The following is a 27,370-nucleotide window of genomic DNA, read 5'->3' as shown; positions in this document are numbered from 1 at the left end:
TATTGTATAGTTTACTTATCTATAGAACATTTCTAAAGTGGCCCCCTGACTTTCTTCTAAGTCACTCTCTAGAATACTGGGAAATTACTCATCTGGTAAAGCACTTACCTTACTATGTTTGAGGGCACAGGTTCAAGACTCTGACCACCACATGGGAGCACTAAGCAAAGAGTAGATTTAGTGAGCAATGGAGCAGTTCAATATGATCGCCTCTCTGTGTTACCCTTATAAAAAAAAAAAATTGAAAAAAAAAAAAAGCAGAGTCTTGACTTCCCTGGGCAGAGGACCTCACCAAGGTGTCCTGGAACCTCATCTCTCCAGAGCCCTGCCGCACTAGGAAAAGATAGAAACCGGCTGAGGGTATGAATCAATCTGCCAATGTTCATGTTCATCAGAGAAGCAATTATAGAAACCAAACGTTTCACCTTCCACATCCCATAAAGAATTTTGGTTTGGTTCATACTCCCAGATGGATAAAGAATAGGGAAGCTTCCAATGGAGGGGATGGGGCATGGAACTATGGTGGTGGGAACTGTATAGAATTGTACCCCTGTTAGCTTACAATCTTGTTAGTCATTATTAAATCACTAATAAAAAATCCATAATAAAATTTAAAAAATGGACATTTGTAAATTAATTGGAATTCACTTTACTAGAGTAAAATACATACACATTAAGGAAAAAAAAAAGCAGAGTCCCCAGGGATAGTGGATTGTGCAGGTATGGAAACTGTGAGAGTAAAACACAGATACATACCCCTCATAAAATAAAAACCCCTCATAAAATAAAAACTCTTAGCAGGGCCTTGTCTTCCTTCTCTCACAGATCACTGAAAGACAACTCTCCTTATTTGAATTGAGGGTGATGACAGACTTTGTTATGATAAATTGGTCACACTGATAAATCTGCCTCAAGACAAAAAATGAAAGGCATGGTGACCAAGAGTGGGTATTATACCAATCTTTCCCTAGTGAACATATAACTAGTAATTAGCAGCCAGTCCAGGAAATCTAATATAAAGCACCACGATAGCATTGTTTTCCTCCATATACATTATGCTAACTCATGCACACCAGGAAAGCGAGGAGTTATTGGAACTGATAGCAGATGAATGGTGGGTGAATCATAAATTGGACTGTATATTGGTTTATTTAATTAGTTTATTAGAGTTCTCTGGAAACATATAGTCACTGTGAAAAATTAATATATACAAGAATATTTAGCTGTTAAATTAAGAAAACATAAATTAGTCACATCATCTATGCTGTAAAAACAACCACAGCCAGTAGAAATTAAACATGAAGGGCTAATAAAAGTAAATGTTTTTTGAATGTCCTGGCCATGGTAGTGTTATAGCTATCATTTATTAACAAGGTAATTTCTTCCAGATGAAATAAGCCATTGGGAAGATTCAATTTCACCTATGCTCTTATATTTACTTTCCTTATATGTTGATTGATTGTTTGGCTGCTGATATGAAGTGGTTTTTCCAATAATACTATTTACAAATTTTCTAAGACTTCATTTTAAACCTAAAATTTTATTTGCTTGACATATTTCTTATTTGACAGGACAGAGAGAAATTGAGAGGGGAAAGGGAGAGACAGAGGGTGAGAAAAAGATAAGACACCTACAGACCTACTTTACCACTTGTGAAGTCTTCCCAGTGTAGGTGGGGACTGGGGCTTGAACCTGAGTCCTTGCAATGACTGAGTAATCTGAGAGCTCAACCAGGTACACTACTCTCCAATCTCCCTTATTGGCTAGATTTAAGATCACTGTTAGACTATTTCCCTCTCATACTTCTGTTTTTGAGAAGCTAAAATTTCCACTAGAGCTCATCAGCTGCTTTTTTTCTAGTCCATTTCGAAGTTGTTAGTATGTTGTTTGAACATGTATCATCATTGTAGTGAGAAAAATTGTAAATGTGAAAAAAACATAATTCACATTAGAATCCACCTTCTGAACCTCCTAATGATCCTGAGTCCATAATCCCAGATGACTAAAGAATAAGGTAGCTTCCAATGGAGGGGGTGGGATGCTGAATTCTGGTGGTGAGGATTGTGTGGAACCGTACCCCTCTTATCCTACAGTCTTGTTGACCATTATTAAATCAATAAAAACAGGGGGTCGGGCGGTGGCGCAGTGGGATAAGCGCACGTGGCGCAAAGCGCAGGGACCGGCATAAGGATCCCGGTTCGAGCCCCCGGCTCCCCACCTGTAGGGGAGTCGCTTCACAGGAGGTGAAGCAGGTCTGCAGGTATCTATCTTTCTCTCCCCCTCTCTCTCTGCCTTCCCCTCCTCTCTCCATTTCTCTCTGTCCTATCCAACAACAAAGCAACGTCAACAATGGCAATAATAACCGCAACAAGGCTGCAACAACTAGGGCAACAAAAAGGGGGGGGGGTGGCCTCCAGGAGCGGTGGATTCATGGTGCAGGCACCGAGCCCAGCAATAACCCTGGAGGAAAAAAAAAAAATCAATAAAAACAGATTTTAAAAAATCCACCTTGTCCTTAGGTTTCTGGCCTTGAAAGGTTTCACCCTCCAAAAGTCAAAATTCTTTTAGTGCTTTCACTTTATTAATCAAAAATAGACCATGGGAAATCACATGGTCTATTGACAGGGAAAAAAAATAACATGGTTTCTTGAATATCCTGCCTAACAAGTGTGATGTTTAATTCGAAAACGAAAGAGATTTACGATGATGTAAAAAAATGGCATGGCTAACCCCCAGTGTAAGGAAGCTGTGGATTTGAAGACAGGCTTCTGTTCCCAATTATCTTTGAAGCTTGAATAACTAATTGTGAATTCTCATTACTACTCTAGCATGATAGGCTTTTCAGAGACCTTGAAATATCTGCCACCAGTCAGACCACTCGGTAGAGAGAATGTGTGTGCAAAAAGCAGAGCAGGTGCTGCCCATTTAGAAGTAGGTGAACTCTACAAGTTTCTGGCAAAGGAACAAAGAGAAACAAGTGAGTTACAGGAAAATACTGTTAGGCTCTTATGAGTCTTTGGAAAACACATACACACACACACGCACACACATATGGCTGAAAAACGCTGAGTATCTAATGACAGTGCTGAGGGCAGACCTGAGACGTGTGGACAGCTCAGGGAAGTCTTGTCTGATGATAAATTCCAAAGTACCAATCCGCATGACTGCAAATCCAGCGCAGGTCTCTCTTCCTGTCTACCTCAGAGTTCCGTAGTTTCTTTGCTTACCATTGGGGTTTTGCTACTCAGATCTTACTTCTGAGATTTTGAAAGTTCAGTTTGGTGCATTGCACATCTTTAGTTTTTGTCATCTTCCATGCCTTTCTTGTCATCTTCCATTACTTTCTACTTATTCGTAATATTTATTTATTTTGCCAGCGGGCTTATCACTATGGCTCCCTTTTATTTTCTTTGATAGTGTGAGAAAGAGAAAAAGAATGAAAGAGAGAAAGGAGAGATTCCCACAGCATGACTCCATTGCTTGTGAAGCTTCCCTCCTGCAGGTGGGGACCAAGGACTTGACCCTGGGTCCTCATGCCCTCTACCAGGAGAGCCACCACCCAGCCTCAGAGAGCATGCTTTAGAAATCTGATTGAGGTAGGTCTGTGGTTGTTAATCAGCCTTTCTCTGCCTGACCTCTCTGTTTGACCTTACATGGAGATCTGAGTTTTGCTGGGGAAGAAGTCTGGGTTAAAAGTTCTCTGCACACAGCTTTCTGAAACTATTAGTCCATGCCTTTAGTCTTCTGTGATCACTATTGAGACAATCCCTCTCTGCCTCACAGTCATTTTCTCTGGGTAATCTGTGTCAGTTTTGATTATATCAAGTTCTTTTTACTAATTAATTATGCTTTAAATCTCATGAAACTTAAAATTTTCAGCCATTAAGTAGTATTATTTCTCTTCTATTTTATATCTCTGATCTTTGAAATCCAGTTTATTTGGAATAGGAGGAATGACACCACAGCTCTAGAGCTTCCTCTGGTGCTACAGTACCTCCCATGTGGTACTAGTGTTGAACCTGGGCCACACACATGGCAAAGTATTTTCTAACATTTATTTTTATTATTAGTTTTTTTACTTTATTTTATTTTATAGAACAGAGAGGAATTGAGAGGGAGAGGAGGTAGAGAGAGAGAGAGAGACACTTGCAGCACTACTTCACCACTTGTGAAGTTTTCTCCCTGCAAGTGGGGACCAGGGACTTGAACTCAGGTCTTTGCGTATGCAGTTAAACAGGTGTGCCACCATTCGGCTACCTGGTGAACTATCTCTTCAGTTCCCAGCTTTTTTCTTTCTACATATTTACCATTCTTTTTTATTATTTATTTATTTATATTTTTATATTATAGAATTACATGTCGATGGGGGGTTGAATCCACACCACTCCCACCACCAGAGTTCTGAATCTTTATTCTCCCCACTGCAATCCATCACTGTTCCCCTAAAATTTTAGACATGGGCCAACCATCTTCTCTACAACTATCTGTCCACACTTATACATAGTTGCCTCTTCTTTTTCGGATTCACTCCTCTCTTTCCCTCTATGCCACTCATGACATCATAAGTACCTCCATATGTTCCTCTACTTTTCTTTTTCCTTCTCTCTCTCTGGGTGCTGATGGAGCTGGAGTACAGAGTCCCCTTATCTTCCTCCTATCACTTCTCCCCCGCTGGGAGTATGGATCAAGGTTGTTTATGGGGAGCAGAAGGTAGGAGTTCTGGCTTCTGTAGCTACATATTTACCATTCTATGCTATATGCTCTAGACATGTTTTTCCTAAGATTATTTTCTATTTAACAGGATTTTTAAAATTATAATTATTATATCATTAAAATGATACATACTGGGAGTTGGGCGGTAAGTGCAGTGGGTTAAGCGCATGTGGCAAAAAGCACAAGGACCAGTGTGAGAATCCTGGTTCGAGCCCCCAGCTCCCCACCTGCAGGGGAATCACTTCACAGGCAGTGAAGGAGGTCTGCGGGTGTCTATCTTTCTCTCCCCCACTCTGTCTTTCCCTCCTTTCTCCATTTCTCTCTGTCCTATCCAACAGTGATAACGTCAATAACAACAACAATAACTACAACAATAAAACAAGGGCAACAAAAAGGAAATATATATATAATCACAAAAAAATGATACATACTGACACCTGGGGCATAGCACAGTGGACGGAGCATTGGACTCTATAAAGTTTTCCGTCTTGAGTTTGATCTCCAGCATCTTATGAATAAGAATGATAGTCTGGTTCTTCCTTTCCTTCCATCTCTCTTTATCTGGCGTTTATAATTAAATAAATCTTTAGAAAACTTCTCTTTTAAAAATAATATATACTTTATTTCTCTTTTAGATTTCTTTAGACAGTTTCACACACACACACACACACACACACACAAACACACACACACACACACACACAGAGAGAGGAAGGGAGAGAGACAGAGAGAGAGAGATACAATTCCAATAGATTGCATGGGCTCTCAAATCAGGAGCTGCAGGCATAAGAACCCTTTATTTTACCAGTTGAGCTATCTTCCTAGTTGCTATGTACATTTATGTCTAGAAGCTCAGTTTTGTTCTTTTTCCAAATCTGCAGTAACTTGTGACAGTTCTATATTCTCGCACACCTTTTATGGCTTTCAACTTGTTATTTTTAATCCTATTCCTGTGTCTGGTAGTCCTGCTATTTTAGGTTTCCAATCATGCCTTTTTGTTGCTTCTAGTGATTTTTGGCCACCATTGTTAACTTCTTTGAGTTCATAGTCATTTTTAGATTTGGAGTTTAAGTGTAGCTCATTTCAATCTGTAGTCATGCCAAAGAGTCTGGTTCTGGGGCATTCTTTCCTCTTGAGAGATAACATGTATCTGCCAGACTTCCATGGCATCGTGACCCCAAATTATTTTCTTGACTTTACATTGCAGGGTGTATATGTAATGTCAATTGGAAGGCATTTTGTATACAATTCATTTTGTATACTTTCTCCAAAAGTGTAGCATTTTCATGTCCCAGACTTTACATGAAGACTTCACTTCCTATTTCCCTAAGATTATCAGGTCTCTTGTTCTTTTATTTTATTATTATTTTTTATTTATTTTCCCTTTTGTTGCCCTTGTTTTTTATTGTTGTTGTAGTTATTATTGATGTCATCATTGTTGGATAGGACAGAAAGAAATGGAGAGAGATGGGGAAGACCGAGAGGAGGAAAGAAAGACACCTGCAGACCTGCTTCACCACCTGTGAAGTGACTCCCTGCAGGTGGGGAGCCAGGGGCTCGAACTTGATCCTTATGCTTCATGCCACGTGTGCTTACCCCGCTGCACTACAGCCAACTCCCCTCTTGTTCTTTTTTCAACCATTGAAGTAAGCAGCTATCATTAAGATGGCACAGGTTTTTTTTTTATTTGATCTTATTGAGTTATAATTCATATACTTGAGTTTACCCTTCAAGTGTTTTTATCTATGTAGTGTTAGTCACAAGGCTGTGAAACCACCATGTTTGTGCAATTCCAGAAGAGTTCACAACACTGAAGGGAAATAGGCCTCACTTCCCCAGTTCTTTACTTCCTGTTCTAGACTTTTCTTTAAATGCATCTTACAGTTGAAACCTTCGTGTCTGACTTCTTCATCTACAATTTGAGTTTGAGTTTAGGGACTGACTTCTCCATTTGAGTTTCATTTATGTTGTAGCATTGGTTCATTACTGGTTTTTGTTTGTTGTTTTTTGCCACCAGACTTATCACTGGTGCTTGGGGCCTGCATGATGAGTCCATCATTCCTAATGGCTATGCCGTTTTCTATCTTTTCTGACAGAGAGAAAAAGAGAAGGAGAGAGAGAAAGAAAGCCATTGAAGTACTGCTCATGAAGCTTCTTTCCTGAAGATGGAGACCAGGGGCTTGAGCCTGTGTGCTTGCACTTGGTGACTTGTGCATTCTCCTGGGTGCACTACCTTTAGCCCCATGTAGTATTTGTATGGCTAGATCATATTCCCATGTGTGAGTCTACCATGTGTTTATTCCTCAACTCAGGACATCTGGGTTGTTTCCACACCAGGACTATTGTTGACAATGTTGCTGTGCATGTTTCTGTGCAAGTTCTTTTATGTGGTCATATTTCCTCTCATTTCTTTTGAGTATGTAAAATTGCTGGGTTGTATAATAATTCTGGCTTTAACATTTTGAGAATCCCTGAACTGTTTCATAAAATTACTGTAGCATTTTATATTCTCACCGGTAGGAAAACATAAACTCCTAAGGATATTGAGTTTCTTTTCATTTGCTTTTTTTGGCCATTTTCAGATCATATTTGGGGAAATGTCTAGTTAAATCTGTTACTCATTTTTAAATTACATTGCTTTTTTGTTCTTAGGTTTTTTAAGTAAGGCCTTATTAGATATATGATTCTTTAATACTTTGTCACACTTTCTGGGTTGTCCATCTAATCTTGTTGATAGTAACTTTTAAAACAAGAAAGACTTTAGTTTTAATGATAGCCAATGTCCTAGATGCTCATGCTCTAGGTGTCATAGCTAGGTGACATTGGTCTTCAGTTGTCAATTCTGCTTATCTTGCTATTTATTTCAGACTCATGGATTTTTTTTTCTTCTTATATGTGTTCCTCCTCAGGTATTTCAATGGAGATATGTTTCACTTTTTCTTAGCATTTTTAGCTATTTTTTAGTGTGAGGAATTATCAACATATCTGGCATATGTTATTTTTAGAAATGGATATGACAGTTCCTGCTATCTGAGGCAATCAAACAGATGCTGAAAAATACTTTGGTGGAACTGAAGAGAATAGTATTCAAGTTCTTTTTCTGCTACTTAATATAGCTACATGGCCTTAAACATTATATGTGTCTTCTTAGTCTGACTACACTGATGTTAAAATAGAGCTAATGATATCAAATTTTTATAGTTCTTTGGGTTAAATAGACACGGTGCATGGTTGAAGCATTCTTAGTGCTCACTGGATACTATTGCCATATCGCTATTTATAATTCTCTTCATTATGATTTTATAAATAGCTACACCACCAACTTATTTGTTTTCCTTTCTTAGAAGTGAATTATTTAAGATTATTAAATTTTTTGTTCTGAATAGGCATTCCTTGAGCATGATGTATGTAGTTTCTTGTTCTACAAGGTAAGGCACAGAGAGTGAGGGCTACTGAAGTTCACAGAAATCTCCAAGCAGCAGAACTGTGAGCTGAGCCCAGCTTGTCCCATTGTGGAGATGCCTGTCCACTTTGACTACTCTTTTCCAATTAATCTGCCATTTCTTCCCAGTTATTCTTCATTTTGACAAGTCTGGTCCCACTGTGTATGTTGATTTCTCTCTCTAGATCTCTCAAATACCGTAGTCACTAACAACAAGATGTTACTTAAATGCTGGTGAATTGCAATAGAAAAACATTAAAATTAAACTCCTTAAGTATGCTAGTCCCGTGAAAAGTGTTGACTGGCTCTGTATGTCAGGTGACCAGCCTACTGAACAAGACAGAGAGAAAAAACATTTCCTACACTGAGTGGTAGCACTCTAGGTTACTTCTCAGTGGAAGGAACTGTATCATGGACAGTATCAAAGCTTTTGTTTGCTCCTTTGCTGCCCTTCATAATCATAGCAGCCATTTTTTCTCTCACAGCAGTCCACACTCATCTGTATCAACACTTGTTCGCTGGAAGGAGCTCTCCGATTTGGTTGGTACTTGTAATTTGATTGCTGTATTTTTCTGGTGGGTAAATGGGTAAATGTTAAGAGCTGTTTTCTTCTCTTAAGCTGGAATTTGGCAGCCATCCCCTGCTGGGCCATCCAAACAACATTTCCATTCAGCATGACTCACTGACTAAAATAAGCTTAAAAATGGTACCTGGGAAGGTTTAGGGACTTTTGAATAATAGTGAATGACTTCCAAGGTGTAAAAATTTAGTAAGATGCAGCAAAATAACTACAACTAAAAAAAAAAAAAAATCAATATATTTCTATAACTGCTCCACAGCTGACATTCTGGTAAACAATTGTGTAAATGGACCTAAACAGGGGTGGAAATGCTTTCAGACATCTATCTTGGGGAGCTGAGACATTGTACCTGTGTGTCAGCAACTACATTGTAATCATTAATTCCCCCCAGTAAAGTGAAACAAACAAAGAAACAGAATGTGGTTTTTTTGTATGTGTGCTGGGGCTTGAACTTGGTTGTGCTTGTGGCCAGACACATGCTCTCTCCATAACAGATATCAATTATTTAAGTCATTTTACTTTCATTAAAATAATGTAAAGATCTTGGAACTTCCCTTTCATTCTAACAAGGGGGGCGGAGCTGGGGGGAAAAAAATCAAGAACTCTTCTTAAATTCATCCAAAAATTGAAGTTACAGGATAAATCACTGGCCTAAAAACAGTACGTTGGGCAAGTGCTGAGAACCACGGTCTTTTGGGAGCAGAAACTGCCAGGAGTTAGCAACTGGTAAGAGAACTTCTATGACACTTGATTAATTTCTGGAGCCCGAGTACAGATTATCTGGAGAGATGGACAGCTGGGCTCCTGGGTTGAAAGCCTCACACCTCTTCATGAGTTTTTACCTCTGGAGTCCCACTAGGACTTCCCGTGAAGATCAAAGAAAGAAAGAAAAAAAATCCACCATGTTTCCATGAGGCTGAGAAAGAAAGCTAACCATTTGGAAGTACACCTTGAAATTCTAGTCTCCGAAACAGAGTTCTGTTCTCACAGAAAACTGTTTGGTTTTCCTTTTTCTTTTCTTTTTTTTATTTGATTTTTTAATATTTATTTATTTTCCCTTTTGTGGCCCTTGTTTTTTATTGTTGTTGTAGTTATTATTGTTGTTGTTATTGATGATGCCATTGCTAGATAGGATAGAGAGACATGGAGAGAGGTGGGGGAGGCAGAGGGGGAGAGAAAGATAGATACTTGCAGACCTGCTTCACTGCCTGTGAAGGGACCCCCTGCAGGTGGGGAGCAGGGGGCTCAAACCAGCCAGAGACGACCCGAACTGCCCCTGTGGCTACAGACAGACTATGACCCACATAGTCAACGACTGCCACCTCTCCAGATTCAAAGAAGGTCTCGAAACTTTACATCAGGCTCAACCTGACGCTGTTGACTGGCTATGGAAGAAGGGCAAACGCTAGAAGAACCAGGATCCTTATGCCACGTGCACTTAACCCGCTGCACTACTGCCCAACTCTCAGGTTTTTTTTTCTTTTCTTTCTTTCTTTTTTTTTCTTCTTTTTCTCTTTTTTCCAGAGCCTAAGTGATATAAGGGAGGGGAAGCCCAAGGCTCCAGGCCTTCCTGGCAATCCCATGTGACCTGAGCTGAGCAGCTGAAATGGTCTTGGAAAGGTCTCAGGACACTGAGACTGAGACTCAGTTGTAGGACTGTAGAGGGCTTCCTGGACCCTCGTGCTTCACCATCTCAGCATGAGATGTGTTATAAAAGAGCATTGCAGCTCAGGGATCTATAGGGATTTGTGTCTATTTTAGGAGTTGACAAGAAAATCCAAAACTAGACAGCTAGAGAAACAAAAATAAGAACATTAGGCAATTGTAGGCTCTGGAACCTGCAGCTGTTGCAAATGTGAACTCCTGCTGCTTTACAGATCCACTCTGATATGAATCTTTAAAAGTATTTTAATAAAAGTAAAAATATTTTTATATGTCGTTATTTTATTAAAGTACATTGAAGCCTGGGGAGATAACTCACTGGATAGGGCACATGCCTTGCCATGCACACAGCCCAGGTCCAAGCCCTGGCACTACCGGGGAGATGCCACAGCACCAGAAGAAGCTGTGGTACTCTAATGCTTCTCTCTTCCTCTCTCTGACAGAAAAAAGTCTCCTGAAGTAGTGAGATCATACCTATGTGCGAGGCCCACGCTACACATGCGCGTGCACAGGAGCACATAGTTTAGTTTCCCTCAATTTCTTTTATACCCAACTGTCGACAGAAGTTGTAATTTAAAGTGAAATTTAAAAATTCTATTGCTAGTAGAGACTATGTAAGCACCTTAACTCAGACAGGGAAGCAATGTTAAAATGATCAAAGGGTGAATTTGTTTTTCTTTTTTACCAGAGCACTGCTCAGCTCTGGCTTATGGTGGTGTGGGGGATTGAACCTGGGACTTGACGGAGCCTCAGGTTTGAGAGTCTGTTTGCATAACCATTATGCTATCTACCCCCACCCAGAAGGGTGAATTTCAAATACCTATCATGAATATGCCAAAAACACCAATGGATCAGGTAGAAGTGATGGATGATGTCAGCAAGGGCATGGAAATCAAAAGGGAATCATAAGAAAATGCTGAACAGGGGCCAAGCCATGGCACATTTGGTTAAGCACACACATTACAGTGCACAAGGACCCAGGTTCAAACCCCTGGTCCCCACCTGTAGGGGGAAAGCTTCACAAGTAGTGAAGTAGGACTGCAAGTGTCTCTGTGTCTCTTTCCCTCTCTATTTCTCCCTCCTCTCTCTGTCTCTATCCAATAATATATAAAAAAATTAAAAGAAAATGGTGAGCATAAAAGTATGTCAAGAAAGCCATTGATGAACTCCTTGGTAGACTGAACAGAGTTGGAGAATGAACAGGTTGACTTAAGGATGCGTCAACAGAAACTTCACACCTTGAAGAAAAGATAGAAAATATTCGAGAACTATGGGACAATTATATAAGGACAATACAACTGTAAGGATAATACCAGGAGAAATAAAAGACCAGGATAATAGTGGTCATGGGGCCAGGTAATAACACACCAGTTGAGCATCCACGGTATCATGTGCAAAGACCTGAGTTCACCTGCCGGGGATACGCATCAGTGCTATAGGCATCTCTCTCTCTCTCTCTCTCTTCCCTCTCAAATTCTCTGACATATCAAATTAAAGAAGAAGAAGAAGAAGAAGGAGAAGAAGAAGAAGAAGGAGAAGAAGAAGAAGAAGAAGAAGAAGAAGAAGAAGAAGAAGAAGAAGAAGAAGAAGAAGAAGAAGAAGAAGAAGAAGAGGAAGGAGGAGAAGGAGGAGAAGGAGGAGAGAAGGACAAGAAGGAGGAGGAGGAAGAGGAGAAGGAGGAGGAGGAGAAGAAGAAGAAGAGGAAGAGGAGAAGAAGAAGAAGAGGAGGAGGAAGAGGAAGAGGAGGGGCAAGGAGGAGCAGGAGAGGAGAAGGAGGAGGAGAAGGAGAAGAAGAAGAAGAGGAAGGAGGAGGAGGAGGAGGAGGAAAGAAGGAAGGAAGGAAGGAAGGAAGGAAGGAAGGAAGGAAGGAAGGAAGGAAAAGAATGACCACTGGGAGCACTGGATTCCTTATGCAGTCCTCCGTTAATAACCCTGGTGGCAATAATAAAACCAAATACATAAATATATAGGAGTCCAACCCCTGAGGAAAGCATTCTGCAACATGCCAATTCCAGTTCAGGTTCTACTTCTGTTTTCTCTTCTGATGTTGTTTTTCAACTTCTGCCTGAGAGTGAGATCATCCCATATTGAAAACATTCTGAAGATTCACCAGAGAGCAAGGGAGAAAGGTGAGTAAGCACTACTCAGGTACCCAGAGAGCAGGATGAAAGAAGAATGAAACACAGGGTGTTTTTAAAACAGTGTACCTGTTCTAGATGACACTGTGAATAAGTGATTTTATGCTTTTCAAAACACACAGAACTGATTACCACTAGAGTAAACCCTAATCTGCAACTGTTAGTGATGACTTGTACATCAGAGTCAGCGTATCAGCTGTAATAACTGTACTGCAAAATAAATAAATAAATAAATAAATCACTGTAGGCAGACTGTTTCCTGGTGGTAGAGCAGGGAGAGGAGGTGTGAGTGGGATCTATTTGGATCTTGTGTGCAGTTATTCAGTAATTCTTTTTATTTTTATTTATAAAATGGAAATATTGCACACCTGTGGACATCTAATCTTTGATAAGGGAGTCCAACGTATTAAATGGAAAAAGGAGGCTCTCTTCAATAAATGGTGCTGGGAAAACTGGAGGAACCTGCAGAATAATGAAATTGAAGCACCTTATCTCACCAGAAACCAAAATCAACTCCAAGTGGATCAAGGACCTGGATGTTAGACCAGAAACTATCAAATACTTAGAGGAAAACATTGGTAAAACACTTTCCCACCTAAACCTCAAGGACATCTTGGATGAAACAAAACCAATTGCAAGGAAGACTAAAGCATAAACAAACCAATGGGACTACATCAAATTGAAAAGCTTCTGCACAGCCAAAGAAACTATCATACAAACAAAGAGACCCCTCACAGAATGGGAGAAGATCTTCACATGCCAGACATCAGACAAGAGACTAATCACCAAAATATACAAAGAGCTCAGCAAACTTAGCACCAAAAAGGTAAATGACCCCATCCAAAAATGGGCAGAGGATATGAACAAAACATTCACTTCAGAGGAGATCCAAAAGGTTAACAAACATATGAAAAACTGCTCCAGGTCGCTGATTGTCAGAGAAATGCAAATAAAGACAACATTGAGATACCACCTCACCCCTGTGAGAATGGCATACATCAATAAGGACAGCAGCAACAAATGCTGGAGAGGCTGTGGGGACAGAGGAACCATGATGTACTGCTGGTGGGAATGTAAATTGGTCCAGCCTCTCTGGAGAGCAGTCTGGAGAACTCTCACAAAGCTAGATATGGACCTTCCATATGACCCAGTGATTCCTCTCCTCCCCAGGAGAGGATATACCCCAAGGACCCCATAACACCCAACCAAAAAGATATGTGTACACCTATGTTCATAGCAGCACAATTCATAATAGCTAAAACCTGTAAGCAATCCAGGTGCCCAACAACAGATGAGTGGCTGAGAAAGCTGTGGTATATATGCACACTGGAATACTATGCAGCTATTAAGAACAATGAACCCACCTTCTCTGACCCATCTTGGATGGAGCTAGAAGGAATTATGTTAAGTGAGCTAAGTCAGAAAGATAAAGATGAGTATGGGATGACCCCACTCATCAACAGAAGTTGAGTAAGAAGATCTGAAAGGGAAACTAAAAGCAGGGCAATCTATATCCTCAGCCTGTCTCTCTTTTCCCTAGTGGGGCAGGGGTCTGGGGAAGTGGGGTTCCAGGACACATTGGTGGGATCATCTCCCCAGAGAAGTCAGGTTGACATCATGGTAGCATCTGGAACCTGGTGGTTGAAAAAGAGCTAAGATATAAAGCAGGATAAATTATTGACTAGTCATGAACCTAAAGGCAAGAATATTGCAGGTCTATCATTTTTAACAGTTCTGTGACTAGTAGGATAAGTTTGTTTCCCTGACATAATCTTGAAATGCAAGCTAGAGTGACCTACCGATAGTGTCCAGAGAGCTGATCTAAGTTAGCTGTCACTCTTATATACTAATCACTGAGAGAATTAAAAGCAACTGCTCAAGATGTCTGGCTTACAATGACAACAAAAAAGAAGCTGGGAAAAAGAATCTGGCTCAGATAATATATCCTGCCTCATGCCATCCTTAACACTGTCTGCCTATTATGACTAATCGCTTAAGTAATTGGATTGGAAAAACTTTTCACCATTGCGTTTAGTGAAAACATTTGGAACATATACATAGTTATTATACATTTCGTGATCTAGTAGTATCACGGGGGGGGGGGGTAGAATTAAGAAGCAGGTCTATTATTAATCCCCAAGGAAGTGCAACTGTGCCAGTAACAATGTACTGACTTGCTTGTACACCAAAAAAGTTCAACCTGTTCACTTCTCAAAATAGTAAAAATATTCACACACAGCTGTCAGCATAAACAAAACTGTGCTCCCTGCACCACACAGAGAGTATTTGTAAAACTGAAAACAGAAGTGTGGCAGAGTCTGTCTCTATACAGGTTAAAAAGTTATCATTTGGGGGCTGGGTGTTAGCACTGCAGGTTAAGGGCACATGGTGCAAAGCACAAGGACTGGAGTAAGGATCCTGCTTCAAGCCTAGGTTGGCTCCCCACCTGCAGGGAGTCAATTTGCAGGGGGTCAATTTGCAGGCGGTGAAGCAGGTCTCCAGGTGTCTATCTTTCTCTCCCCCTCTCTGTCTTCCCCTCCTCTCTCCATTTCTCTCTGTCCTATCCAACAGCAACAATAGCTATAACAACAATAACAACTACAACAAGGGCAACAAAATGGGAAAAATAGCCTCCAGGAGCAGTAGATTCGTAGTGCTGGCACTGAACCCCAGTGATAACCCTGGAGGCAATATAAAAAAGTTATCATTTGTGTTCGAGTAAGCAGAATGCAGAATGTCTGCAAAAACTTGAACTAAGATTACATAGCTAAAAAATGACAGTAGTTAAAACAAACAGAGAAAAAAAGCCTGAGATATTATGTGTCTGAGATGAATTTTGTTAGTATTTGTAGGGTGCTGGCCTTTGACCAATAGAAGGTAACATGCCATTAAATAGCATGTAGGAGGGTTGATAGGAAGAGCGAATAGTCTTGTAAATGGATGACAAAGGAGTAGATGAAAAGTTCACTCCAATAAATAAATTCATTTCCCACAGACGTTATTAAAATTATGCATGCACTCCCCCAACAAAAAAGAAAATTCAAATCAATCTATGAAGCTGGGAAGTTTTGATTAATGAGAATCAAGACATCATAAAAACAGAGCCCTCTGTTCTTGCCTTCCACATTTCTGTTAAAGATTTTATTAAAATATTCCAATTTGAGGTGTGAGGTGAGGGTAGTTAATAAGAATGGAAATAAATTTTGTCTAACAAACCCACTTTTTTCATCCACTACAGATTGGAAAACAATTCTCTGCTCTTTGAGAAGAGCACCATCTGAGTTTGGGACCAAAATTTTTCATTATGAAAATAAAATACATACAAAAGTCACTTTTAACAGTGAGAAAAAAATAATTAACATATTACTTTTGTTTCAAATTTTAAGTGCCAACAAGTACCACAAATATCACAAAGACTTACAAAGATAACATTTTGTTCACTGCCCGTGTAAAAGGCTTCCTAGCTTTTCCCTTGTATTTCTCCTTCTATGTCTCGATAATTTCTTCATTTGACAAATTTTGTAGCACATTTCCTGTGGACAGGATAGAAAGATAATTCAAGCTCTCACCTGCATAACTGATGACATTTCCTCCTCACTGCTCAGTATTAATAATTAGAAAACTTCCTATCAAGGTTACAACTCATTATTGGTAACATCTGCTGACTCTTTAGGACTGGTCTCAAATCCGGGACAATCGTCAATGTCTTCCTTCAAAGAGCTGTGGCATGAGAAGAACATCTCCACACTAGTTTCTCTGTTTTTCCTGTGCTCCCCACAGATTGCTGGTAGCATGGTCCCTCAGACAGGTTCTGACTGTGGTGCTGCAAGTTCACATCATGCTCACACACTCAGGTTAATTCTGAGAGATGTTTTTATATTAGGACCATTAAAATAGTAAGTAGCCGCACAAGATTGTGACAACCTCATTTCCAAAACATATGAAGATATCCCACTGTTGTGGGTCTAGCAGTGGAGTACCTGGTTGAACCTTGTTACCATGTGCAAGTCCCCAGGTTCAAGTCCCCAGCTCCCACCTGCAGGGAGGAAGCTTCGTAAGCATCGGGGCAGTGCTGTAGGTGTCTCTCTGTCTCCCCTTCACTCTCATTTCTGTCTCTATCAAAAAGAAAAAAAAATTGTCATCTGGCAACAATGGGTTGGTTGTGATGGCACCTTGGTGCCAAATAAATAAAAAAATAAAAGAAAGGAAGGAAGAAAGAGAGAGAGAGAGAGAGAGAGAGAGAGAGAGAGAGGGAGGGAGAGAGAGAAAAGTAAGTAAGTAAGACAATCCCACTGGACCCAAAGTAAATATAGGTTTAGCCCCTCTTTCCTTTAGTCTAGTTCCCTGGAAGGCTGTGGCCACTTGATAACAAAGGGAAATTCAGTTGAAAAGAGGCAACAGTCAAGGATACGTGGGTTTACTATTACACTTTTTGCCAAAATATAGGAACTGTGAAGACACTGCTAAAAGGATCCTTCTAACGGAAGACTTGAAAAGTTGAGCCTTTTTTTGTCCCACCCCCAGGACTCATTTATAAATTTTAAATAAAATGGAATTTTATTTAAAATTTTAAAATTAATTTATGCAGTTCCAAGATTTTAGAAGCATACAGTGAAGTACTACTATGCAATTAAAAAGATAGACTTTGTGTCCTTTGGGACAAAGTGGGTAGAACTAGAGGTCATCATGTTCAGTGCAGTAAGGATATGAAAGACAGCCATCAGATGCTGTCACTCATCTATGGAATATAGAGAACTGAAATTAATGAACTTGGGAAGGAAGTAAAGGTGTGAGGGAGGAAGAAAGGAAGGAAGGAAGGAAGGAAGGAAGGAAGGAAGGAAGGAAGGAAGGAAGGAAGGGAGGGAGGGAGGGAGGAAGGGAGGAAGGGAGGAAGGAAGGAACCAAATTGAGTCTAAGACTTTGTGAGGACTATGGTGGTTACCATGGGGAGAGGCACAGAACTTTTCTGGTAGGTGGAGTACGAAACTATACCTCTGTGATCTTATAATCTTGTAAGCTACTATTAGATAACCAGTAAAAAGAGACTTTAGGAGTATAGCTTTATACATGTGTGTGTATATATGCAGGTGTGTACAACTCACTACACCCACCACTAGAGTTCTGTGTTCATTCACCCATCTGCTCTACCCACCTCCCCAGGGACAACTTTAAGTACTTGAAGCAGCTTAATGAAACCAGTTCACTTAAAAGTTACTTGGATATTTTCTGGGTCTATCAAAAGTGTCAAGGTGCATCGATTAATGCCAGTGGATAACATTTTCTTTGTTTTCTTTAGAATCTCTGAGTGTTATTCAGGGAAGAATTTCATACCTAGTTGACCAAATAAAATACTGGGTTGTGTAATAATAAGAAATGAGTTGTTGTACAGTCATTCTGAGTTTCTCACCAACTTATTTCAGCATACAAAATGTTTCATGCTTCCTATTTCATTACAAAAGCACAACTATATTCTAGCTCTTCAACTATTTTTCCCCTATACCACCTGGGCTTCTCTGGGTCTCTGCACCTGTCCAAATTTACTTCTTTTTTCCTTTATCAAAAAAAGAGGGAGAGGGGCAGAAAGAAAAGGAGGGATGAAGACTGAAGTTTGTGAAACTTCTCCTTTGCATAGTGTTTCCATGTAGTGCCAGGACTTGAATTCAGTTCCTTGTTCTGTGTGATAAAGTGAAAGTGCTCCTGGGTGAGCTCTCTCCCCGGCCCTCAGCAAATCGCTTTTGGCAGTATTTTTTTTTTCATTTATAAAAAAAAGAAACACTGACAAAAACTATAGGATATGAGGGGTACAACTCCACACAATTCCCACCACCAGAACTCCGTATCCCATCCCCTCCCCTGATAGCTTCTCTATTCTTTATCCCTCTGGGAGTATGGACCCAGGGTCATTATGGGGTGCAGAAAGTGGAAGGTCTGGTTTCTGTAACTGCTTCCCCGATGAACATGGGTGTTGACAGGTTGATCCATACTCCCAGTCTGCCTCTCTCTTTCCCTAGTGGGGCGGGGCTCAACATCATGGTAGCATCTGGAACCTAGTGGCTGAAAAAAGAGTTAACATATAAAGTCAAACAAATTGTTGACTAATCATGAATATTTTAGATGAAGATTTGTGGGTCTCCATTTTTTAGATAGTTAGTAGGCCTATTTTAATTATATTCCAAAGGACCCATGACTATACAAGTTTTTTTTTTCCTACTACATGCATACAAAAAGTAAAGTCACAGTGTTTTATAGATTGGGGTATTTATTTGAGAGATGTAAATGTGGTTCATATGCTAAGATGTGTTGAAAATATATCCTACTTCTTGAATAAAACATTATACTTGAAGACCATGTTGCATTTTAGCCAGGTAAGGAATTTTTTTAATTTTTATAAATTTCAATAATGCAGACATGTCAGATATAGCAAAGAACTTTTTTTGTTCCCACCTTTAACTTTCATACTTGAGATGAACAGTAGAACATTTATCTAAATTGAAAAATAAACACAGGGCTTTTTCCTGAAAGTTAGATAGCCTAGACAAAAAGTGTAAGTTTGCAAAAGAGATATTATGTAGACTACTTTCTACAAATTGAAGAAGTTAAACGTGCTGTTCTAGCATTTAAATTCAGTCATTTAGAAAGGATTAAATAAAGACTAATGGACATGATACTATAGGAAAGGTATTTAGAAACAATCAACATCCAAATTTGTCCGAAGGCATGTCTGTTGGGTGACACAGAGTACTTCAAGTAGGTTTCATTAATATGCATTTGATAAATCCTAGTAAAACCATTTGATACACTTCCCAAAAGTTAAAAAAAAAAGAAGAGTTCTATTGATCAAATAAAAAATGGTTTTTGCAAGTCAGGCTATTTCCAATTTCCCTCTTTCCAAAATATTTGAAGGGAGACCTATTACAGTTGTCAGCTCATGCATCATTAAAATTATTTTGATGGTACATTACTATATGATAGTTGGCAGATGCTTCAGGAAAGATTCACAGAATTGAGTGACAATGTTATAAAACCCTTTCACATCTATTTACTTAGATGAACTAAATCTACTTGACTTTACAGTGATAAGCACTGGGAATAAGAAAGAATCAGTGCTGTGCACCATCTCATTTCCACAACAAACCACATCCATCCATGAATATATGATTGAAAGAAAAAAAAGGAGCCCTCTTTATATTATTGTGAGTTTCATTTCCAGTTAAACTTGCCTCTTGTTTAAAACACTTTCCACATTTGCAGACTCTCTATTGTACTTATTTTATTATTAAGGTATTAATAAATCTCACAATGACTCAATAAAGCATTTAAGATGCTTATGATCAGAAATATTTAATGAACATATAATATATTTTCCTTTTGGATAGAGAGAGAATTGAGAGAGAAGGGGGGAGAAGAAGGGGGGAGAGAGACCTGCAGCATTGTTTCACCACTTTCGAAGTTTCCACCCTCCTGATGGAGACCAGGGACTTTAACCCAGGTCCTTGAGCACTATAATGTGTGCTCAACCAGGTGTGTGACTGCCCAGTCCCCATTCACATATTTTTGAGGCATACATATTTTATAACAACAAGAAAAGACCCACGAATAGAAATACAGTCTAGAAGACGGTGACTCAGAGACGACGCATGGCCTAAGCTCTGCAAGGAGGCTGCTTTAAAACTGGGAAGTTCAGGTAAGGCCACCAGATTCCATATGCTACCATGATGCTGACCAGACTTCCCTGGGCAGATGACCCCATCAATGTGTCCTGGAGCTCCACTTCCCCAGAGCCCCACCCCACTAGGGAAAGAGAGAGACAGACTGGGAGTATGGATCGACCTGCCAATGCCCATGTTCAGCAAGAAAGAAATTACGGAAGCCAGACCTTCCACCTTCTGCACCCCATAATGACCCTAGATCCATGCCCCCAGAGGGTTAAATAATAGGAAAGCTATCAGGGGAGGGGATGGGATACAGAGCTCTGGTGGTGGGAATTGTACCCCTTTAGCCTATTGTTAGTATTTCCATTTTATAAATAAATAAATAAACAAACAAACAAACAAACAAATAAATAAAAGAAATACAGTCTGGGGTTTTGGGAGATAACATAATGGCCGTGCAAAAGGTTTTCATGACTGAGTCTCCAGGGTTTTGCCTTGCCTTTCCTTGTGATGACTTGTGACACTGGGCATCTTTCCATGTGCCTGTTAAACATTTGTATGTCTACAGTGGCTATATGAAAAAGAAAATGATACTGATTTTATTTTTTAATAGAATTTTTTACAAAATACCTGACTTCCTTCCATTTGAAACATATGACCAAGATTTAGATGAATATTTTTAATACTTACCAAGTAAAAATCAGTTTTAAAATCATACAGGACATACTAGATAAAAAAAATATTAGAAAACTGCTATTACACAATATCTACTAATGATACTGCAGTTTTCTTTTTAAAGTGTGTGTGTGTGTGTGTGTGTGTGTGTGTGTGTGTGTGTGTGTGTTTTAACTTAGGGTAACAGAGAGACATTAAGAGGGAAGGAGGGGATAGAGAAGAGAGAGAGAGAAACCCGCAGCACTGTTTTACTGTTTTTACCACTCATGAAGCTTCTTCCCTGCAGGTAGGGACCAGAGGCTTGAACTTAAGTCCTTGCCCACTGTAATGTGAGCACTCAACTAGATGCACCACTGCCTGGCCCCTAAAAGTTTATTCTGAAGGGGACATGTAACACAAGAGTTAAATGATAATATTATGGTTACAGGAAAGCTATTCATTCTCTATCATAGTGGTTAGCAACAATGCCCTATCAACTTTGCCGTAAACAAGCAAGAAAGACTTCTGTTGGAACACAGCACTTAGGCTCATTTGTTTCCATATTGTCTGTGGCGGGATTCACGCTTCAAGAATGGAGGTGTGCAGTTGCGTAGTCTACCCAATTTAGAAAGTGGCCCTTTACGGAAAAATCAATTCCTGCTCTATGGCATTTCCTCTCCAATCTCAGTGAAGCAGAAATAAGACTTTTGTAGCTGCTGCCTCTGATTTTTAATCCTACATTTATAAATGTTATGTACATAGCTAGTTGTTGTTATCCAACATGTATAATAAGACAGATATACACATAATGCTCCAAACTGATGCATCACATCCATTTTGCTTAAATCAATATTGAGGGACTTTGTTTTTTTAGAAAGTTACTGTGACTATGTGATCACTGTTACTAGCTGTCACATTTCATTTCTTCCTATGCAACCTTGGTTTCACCTAGAATTAAAATTACTTTTATATATGAAAATAGAAACAATGATAATACTGTTGAGGTAATCAACATCTATTAACATCTAATTCACAGAGTTCTGTGTAATAATCTACTGTATATAATGCTGGGAGCTTTCAGAAAGATTGCATTCACATGTTCCTAATGTAATTGCACAAAAGTACAAAAAACCTAGGTGAACAATATGAGTTCATGAAATATACCCACTACTAAGTGAGGATAGAATGCATTAGCAGTACCCCAGTCTCTGTATTCCCCTCCCCCCAGTCATTATAACCCCCACAGGAGTCCCTCATCTGACTCCCTTCACTGTGACTCTACCCTCCTTGTTTTTGAACTTGATATAAATGGAATCATGCCACAATTACTCTATTGTGCCTAATTTTCTCATTCAGGCACCCAGGATTTATTCACATGGTTGCAAGCAGGTAGTTATCTGTCATTATCATGATTAGTTTTTGTAAGAAGCTGCCAAACTGTCTTCCCAGTGGCTGTGCCACCTGCCCTCCCACCAGCAGTGGATGGGAGTGTCTGCTGATCCACTCTCTAGCTTGCTTTGGTGTTGTCAGTGGTTCCTTCTGACTTGGGCCCTTCTGATGCATGTAGTGGCAGCTCATTGATTTTCCTTTTGTGGCTTCCTGATGACTTGTGACGTAGAGCATCTTTTCATATACTTGTTGCTATCTGTACCTTTTTGGTGATGTGTTTGTTCATGTCTTTGGGCACATTTTTCAACTGTGTTGCTTGTTTCCCTCCCTCCCTCCCTCCTTCCCTTCCTTCCTTTCTTTCTATCTTTCTTTTTGTTCATCTTTAAAGGTTAATTCTATTTTTAGATTAATAATCCTTTATCAGATGTGCATTCTGCAGTTATTGTCTCTGGCTTACTTTTTCACACTGCTAACATCATTTGAAGGACACACAGGTTTTGTTTTTTCCTTTTTAGAAGTACTCAAAAATAATTATTGAATGTTGAATGCTAAATAATTCAGATAACATTGAACTAATAATCCTTTTCATCTGTAGGGCATCACCACAAACCTTTTTTTAATTTTAATTTTTTATTTTTAAAATACAATGTTTTAATACAAGAATTGATGGCAGGTGACTTGCTAAAGCAACAAAATGGTGTTACATTAGCATAAGATACTGATTTTTTTTCTTTGACGAACTTAGTTTACAGTGAAGAACTCATCCCTCCACCCTCACCATCCCCAGAGTCTACTGCTTTGATACAATACACCTATCCAGTCTATGTTTCACTTTGTTCCTTCCCTTCCTTTTCCCCATATATTTAGTCCAGAAAGTGAGGTCATTATGTATTTGTCCTTCTCCTTTTGGCTTATCTCACTTAATGGGATATCGTCAAGTTTCATCCAAGATGACTCGAAGGAGATGACTTTGTCATTTTTGACAGCTGTACTCCATTGTCTATATGCACCACAGTAAGTTTTAGCCATTCATTTGATGTTGGACATTTGGGTTGCTGTCAGGTTGTGGCAATTAAAAATTGTGCTCCTATCAACATGGTATACATAGATCTCTTCTGATAGGTGTTTCTGTTTCCTTTGGGTAAATGCCCAGGAGAGGAATTGCTGTGTGCTGAGACGTCTCAGACAGCTATCAACAATGGTTGGACCATTTTGCACTCCCACTGCCAGGGCAAAAGTGTATTTTTTCCCCACATCCATTTCAACATTTGTTGTTTATGTCCTTTCTGATGTATGGCATTCTCACAGGTGTAAAGTGGTATCTCATTGTTGTCTTTATTTGCATTTCTCTGATGATCAGTGACTTTGAACACTTTCTCATATATCTGTTGGCCCTCTGGATCTTTTCCTTGGTAAAATTTCTGTCCATGCCCTTTCCCCATTTTCTAATGGGGTAGCTTGTATTTTTTTTAAATTTTCTACCTTTATTTATTTATTGGATAGAGACCGTCAGAGGTCGAAAGGGAAGGGGGAGATAGAGAAGGAGAGAGACAGAGAAACACCTGCAACACTGCTTCACCACTCGTAAATCTTTCCCCCTGCAGGTGGGGACCGGAATTTCAAACCCTGGTCCGTTTGTGTTGTAACATGTGCACTTAACCAGGTGTGCACCCAGCCCCAGGTAGTTTTAGTATTTTTTAGTATTAAGCTTGCTGAGCTCTTCATGTATTTTGGTTATTATTCCTTTGTAGTAGGTATTTTGTGTAAAGATATTCTACGTTGTAAGTTGCCATTCTGTTTGGGTAGTGATTCCTTTTACTGTACAGAAGCTTTACAGTGGGAGTCGGGCCATAGCGCAGCAGGTTAAGTGCATAAAGTACAAGGACTGGCAACTTAAGGATCCCTATTGGAGCCCCCAGCTCCTCACCTGCAGGGGAGTCGTTTCACAGGTGGTGAAGCAGGTCTGCAGGTGTCTATCTTTCTCTCTGTCTTCCCCTCCTCTCTCAATTTGTCTCTGTCTTTTCTAACAATTATGACATCAATAACAGTAACAATAATAACTAGAATAACAATAAAATACAACAAGGGCAGCAAAAGGGAAAATAAATAAACAGATAAAAATGTATGAAAAATAAAATAAAATAAGCTTTTCAGTTTGATGTAGTCCCATTGATTTATTTTTGCTTTTGTTTTCTTTGCTGTTAGATTTGAATTCTTGAAGACATTTTTGAAGCATGGGTCATGAAGTGTCCTGCCAATGTTTTCTTCTATGTATTTGATAGTTTCTAGACTAATATCCATGTCCCTGATCCACTCAGAGTTGACTTTTGTGCTTGGTGATATGTGCTGGTTCAGTTTCATTTGCCTGCATGTTTCAATCCAATTTTTCAAATGCCATTTGTTGAAAAGACTCTCTTTTCCCCACTTACTGGTTTGGGCCCCCTTGGCAAAAATTTGTTGGCCATAGATTTGGGAGCCAATTTCTGGATCCTTAATTTTACTTCAGGCAGTTTTGATTACAGTAGCTCTGCAGTATAGCTTGAGGTCTGATAATGTAATGCCTCTAGTCTTGTTCCTTTTTCTCAAGACTGCCTTATCAATCCTGGGAATTTTTTTGGTTCCAGATAATTTTTTTATAACTTTTGTTCTATTCCTTTAAAGAAATTTGTTGGCACTTTGATGGGGATTGCGTCTTATCTATATATGGCTCTGAGTAGGATGATCATTTTGACATTATTAATTTTTCCAGTCCATAAGCATGTGTCTCTTTCTATCTCTTTGAAGAGTGACTCATAATTTTCAGTGTATAGGTCCTTCAGTCTCTTTGTTAACTTGATTGTTTTTGCTGCTGTAGGGAAAGAGAATGATTTCTGGATATTTTCTCCTAATTTAGTGTTTATATAGAGGAATGATGTTGATTTTTGTATATTGATTTTTGTAGCTTGCCACTTTGCTACATTGTCCAATATAGTTTTCTACTGGACTCTTTAAGGTTTTGTATATATATATCACATGATCTGCAAATAGGGACAGTTTAACTTCTCTTCCACTCTATATCCCTTTGATTCCTTCCTCTTGTCTGATTTCTATGGCTAGGATTTCCCAGGCAATGTTGACTAGTAGCAGTGATAATGGGCAGCCCTGCCTTGTACCTGACTGAAGAGGGAAAGCTTTCACTTTCTCACCATTTAATATGATGTTGGCTGTTGGTCTGTTGTATATCAATTCAACTAGTTTGAGGAGTTTCTCATCTACCCCCATTTAAAAAACATATTTTGATCATAAAAGGCAAAGGCTTTCTCTGCATCTATAGAAATGATCATGTGATTTTTTGTTTTTACATTTATTGATATGATGGATCACATTTATTGACTTATCTATATTGAGCCAACCTTGCATCCTTGGGATGAAGCCTGCTTGCGGCTTGATCATGGCACACTATCTTACTGTCTTACTGCTTTATGCGATTGGCTGGGCACACAGTTTTTGACTTCTGTTTTTTTTTTTTTCTTTCACAGACAGTACCTGATCCAGGCCACGTTTTTTTGCAGATAGAGAGCCAGAAAGAGAGAGGGAAAGGTAACAAAGCACCAAAGCTTCTTCCCATGAGGCAAGTGCTGGGCTTGAAATTGGGTCCTGTGCATGAAAAGCAGGTGAGCTATCCTGCTGGCCCTCTTTCTTGGATTGTACGTTAGGTGTTATATCAAAAATATTTCCATACCATAGATTTCCCCTATGTTATCTTCGAGGATTTTTTGTGGGTTTGCATGTAGGTTCACTGTCCATTTTTTAGCTTATGAAGTGTAAAGGGCTTCTATCTAGTGTCTTCTTTTTGAGTGTGAGTATCCAGTTGTTCCATGAACAACTGGATATATATATATATATATATATATATATATATATATATATATATATATATATATATCAGTGGAGAAGTCACAAATGTAACCTGATTTAAGCAGGAATCTTAGAATAGATGGAAAGTCAAAGTTCAAGTAGTAAGTTCTTTCTTCCAAGATGGAGCGTATTCAGGGTGGTATGACTAGACAGTAAGTTCTTTCTTAATGTAAGCTAACACCACAGCACTTCTCATAAGCAATGGTTTCTTCAGCTTCATGAAATATGACATTTTTAAGTTGTACAATGACTTCCATCAGCAAACTTTCTGCCCCAAACAATGATCTTCTTCTCTTGATGTTCTCACAGGCCATCTGTTAAGTAGTTTCACAAATTTATAAGACATCTAGTAAAAAAAAAAAGTGAGCTTTCTGAAGTACAGTTTTTACATTATTTTCTCAATTTTTTGTAATAGAACCCACATACTTTATTATGGTAGTTTCTTAATCTGTGTTAAACCATAGAGAGAGCATGCTACAGAGAGAGAGAGAGAGAGAGTTTTCTGAATTGTAGCACTGAGCCTAGATCATATTAATACACCCCTTTCATGTCTTGGAATTAGAATCAAGTCACCATGAAAACTTACTTAGAGAATTACTGCTTTCTTGAATTTAAGTTGTGAATTCCATTAGTATTTATTCCTCTTGGCACTGTGCATGGTTTTCTGCCAGGCTCCTGACACCTTTTCATTATCTTTCAAAAGTATCAACTCTGACACCAAGGTAATGAATGCATGATGTTCTAGATTGTTCTAGAAGCAGTTGGAGCTGAGTTGAGATCAAGCCTTATTTTTTACCTGCAAAGACACCACAGAGTGTTTTGAACAATCACTATTACACATGATAGTACTTGTCATGTTCTGTGTGCATCTACAGTTGTATCCCTTTACTTCATTTTGAGTTATGTTTGAAAACATTTTTAATTTTTAGAAGCAATGCAGACATAACTTATTGGAAAAGAGGTCACATTTTCTCTTAGTATTTCATTGTGATGTGGAGGCATGTAAGCAGAAGAAATATCACATTGTAAAACTATTAGAGGACATGAATTTTCCAGCCAAAATAAAGGATTCTGTATTATTTATTAGATAATGTATATACTTAGTTGTGCTAACAAGATCAGTTAATAGTCTTGTTAAGGATGCTGGCCCAATTCAAGACTTCCCCTTCAATTAAAAAATATGAATCTGACGGGAGTGGGGTGGTAGCACAGCGGGTTAAGTGCACGTGGCGCAAAGCTCAAG

The sequence above is a fragment of the Erinaceus europaeus genome, chromosome 6 (genome assembly GCF_950295315.1).
Source record: "Erinaceus europaeus chromosome 6, mEriEur2.1, whole genome shotgun sequence".
Taxonomy (NCBI): Eukaryota; Metazoa; Chordata; class Mammalia; order Eulipotyphla; family Erinaceidae; genus Erinaceus; species Erinaceus europaeus.
This window is presented reverse-complemented; position numbering follows the sequence as displayed.